The sequence below is a fragment of the Salmo salar genome, chromosome 14 (assembly GCF_965601325.2).
Source record: "Salmo salar chromosome 14, fSalSal1, whole genome shotgun sequence".
Lineage (NCBI taxonomy): Eukaryota > Metazoa > Chordata > Actinopteri > Salmoniformes > Salmonidae > Salmo > Salmo salar.
This window is the reverse complement of record NC_138304.1, coordinates 83,911,528-83,914,549: the sequence shown is the minus strand read 5'-3', so window position 1 is coordinate 83,914,549 and position 3,022 is coordinate 83,911,528.

The following is a 3,022-nucleotide window of genomic DNA, read 5'->3' as shown; positions in this document are numbered from 1 at the left end:
GAGTCTGCCGATGATCCGGAACCAAGGGAGTCTAGCAGCAACCCGGAACTGAGTAAGCCTGACGATTTGGAACAAAAAATGATTAACTATGTATTTAATGAGTCTGCCTACAGTGTGGAAAGGAAAAGGTCTGCCTACGATCCGGAACAAGGGGAGTCTGCCTACGGCCCGAAACTAATCAAGTCTGTTTGCATTCGGGAGGACAGTAGGCCGGAGCCTGAACCACCACCTGTATAGGTGGGTTGGGGAGGGAGGGTGTAGCACAAGTGCCGTCGGTGACGGCAGCCACCCTCCCATCCGGGGTCTGCACCTTTAGGGGGGGTACTGTCACGTCCTGACCAGTATAAGGGTTATTTGTTATTGTAGTTTGGTCAGGACGTGGCAGAGGGTATTTGTTTTATGTGGTTCGGGGTGGTGGTTTATTTAGTAGGGCGTTTGATTTATTATTTCCGGGTTTTGGTTTATGTTCTATGTTTTGTACTTCTATGTTCTTTCTGTGTTGGTATATTTCTATGTTTAGGTTAAAATCAATCTTTATGGTATTTTTTACGTAAAATTGCGATAATATTCCAACCGGACAATAGCATATTCATTCAAGAAGAAAAAGAAGGAGGGGTGCGCTCGTGGGACCGCGCATATCCAATCCCTTTGTTGCCAGGCAGACCACTCAGTAACTGAGCTCCTATAATCTGCCCAGTGACAGGAGAATGCTCAAACCACTTTCTGAAGGCTTTAGACAGCCAATAGAAGCCTTAGGAAGTGCAACGTCACCCCACAGACACTGTAGCTTCGATAGAGAATCAAAAGAAAAACTCCAATTCTCAGACTTTCCACTTCCTGCTTGGAATTTTCTCAGGTTTTTGCCTGCCAAATGAGTTATGTTATACTCACAGACACCATTCAAACAGTTTTAGAAACTTCAGAGTGTTTCCTATCCAAATCTACTAATAATATGCATATTCTAGTTCCTGGGCCAGAGTAGTAACCTGTTTAAATTGGATATGTTTTTAATCCGGCCGTGAAAATACTGCCCCCTAGCCCAGACAGGTTTAATCACGTAATAATAATTACAGAGAATTGATTTGATAAAATAACAGTCTTCATTTTTAGTGATGCCAAAGACACGACAGCCCATTATCAGCAACCATCACTCCTGTGTTCCAATGGCACGTTGTGTTAGCTAATCCAAGTTTATCATTTTAAAAGGCTAATTGATCATTAGAAAACCCTTTTGCAATTATGTTAGCACAGCTGAAAACTGTTGTCCTGATTAAAGAAGCAATAAAACTGGCCTTCTTTAGACTAGTTGAGTATCTGGAGCGTCAGCATTTGTGGGTTCGATTACAGGCTCAAAATGGCCAGAAACAAAGAACTTTCTTCTGAAACAAAGAACTTTCTTCTGAAACTCATCAGTCTATTCTTGTTCTGAGACATGAAGGCTATTCCATGCGAGAAATTGCCAAGAAACTGAAGATCTCGTACAACCCGCAAAACACCAGTCTCAAGGTCAACAGTGAAGAGGTGACTCCGGGATGCTGGCCTTCTAGGCACAGTTGCAAAGACAAAGCCATATCTCAGACTGGCCAATAAAAATAAAAGATTAAGATGGGAAAAAGAACACAGACACTGGACAGAGGAACTCTGCCTAGAAGGCGAATATTAATAATATCTACACTGTGTTTCTGATCAATTTAATGTTATTTTAATGGACAAAAAATGTGCTTTTCATTCAAAATCAAGGACATTTCTAAGTGACCCCAAACTTTTGAACAGTAGTGTATATTTTCTCTCTTTCTCTCTCTCTGTGTGTGTGTGTGTGTGTGTGTGTGTGTGTGTGTGTGTGTGTGTGGTGTGTGTGTGTGTGTGTGTGTGTAGCTCTGTGATGAGTGCATGTGGAGTTGTACTGAAAGTCATTACGCCCAACTCTCCTTAGATATCCTCCCATTACACAGCGCTATCTTTCAAATGCTGATTCTCTCCATCCCTCCTTCACTCTCTCCTCACACCACACTACCCTCTTCAATGTTTCCCTCTCTCCCTGCCCTCTGTCTCATTCTTCCCTCACCTTCTTTTTCACTGCCTCTATCTATTCCCACTCTCCTTCATCTCTCTCTCTCTCCAACCCTCTCTCTCGCTCTCTTTCGCTCTCTCTCTCTCCCTCTCTCCCTCTCTAGTGCTTAGCTGTTAATGTATTTGTTGAGACTGCAGAGGCGGCCAGTGTTAGTGATGGCCATGCCACAGGTTGTCTGGTATCGTCTCAGTCTGTCTCTGTCTCTGTGCCCAGCTCTGTTTGTGAGTTTTAAATGAGAGCGGCTGAAGCTGTAATCCACCCAGCTGATTCCTTCTAATCAGGGTTGTGCACAAAACCTTTTAAACCTCTGGTAAACCCTCTCTGTCTTCCTCCCACTCTTTCTCCCTATTTTTTGTCCCTCTCACAATTTCCCCTCTATTCTCACTCTCTCTCTCTCCCTCTCCCTCTCCCCACTCTCTCTCCCTCTCCCTCTCCTCTCTCTCTCTCTCTCCCTCTCCCTCTCCCTCTCCCCTCTCTCTCTCTCTCTCTCTCTCTCTCTCTCCCCGCTCTCTCTCTCTCTCTCTCTCTCTCTCCCTCTCCCTCTCTCTCCCTCTCTCCCTCTCTCTCTTGGTGCTGCTGTCCGGCTTTAGACTGTCATTGGCTTGAGAGAGTGAGGCCAGAAGTGCAACTAGGTGTTAGGATGGGGGGTGAGGAGGGGGTGAGGAGGGGTGAGGAGACTGTTGGAAGTGCCTGCAGGGGAGGGGAGGATAAGAGGACAACTTCTTAGTTTCTAAACTAAATAAAATTACCAATGTCATCATTCAGACAGCTGTCTGTTGCCATTAATCCCACAAAGCTTGACACAGTATGTTTCTGTGTGTGTGAAGCAGCACTGCACGCATTTGTTTGTCCGTGCATGTGTCTGTGTGTGTGTATGAAGCAGTGCTTAGGGAGCAGAGCTGGTGAATAGAGTCCTTCTGGCTCTGGCTTGGCTAATTTGTTGAGCGGCGT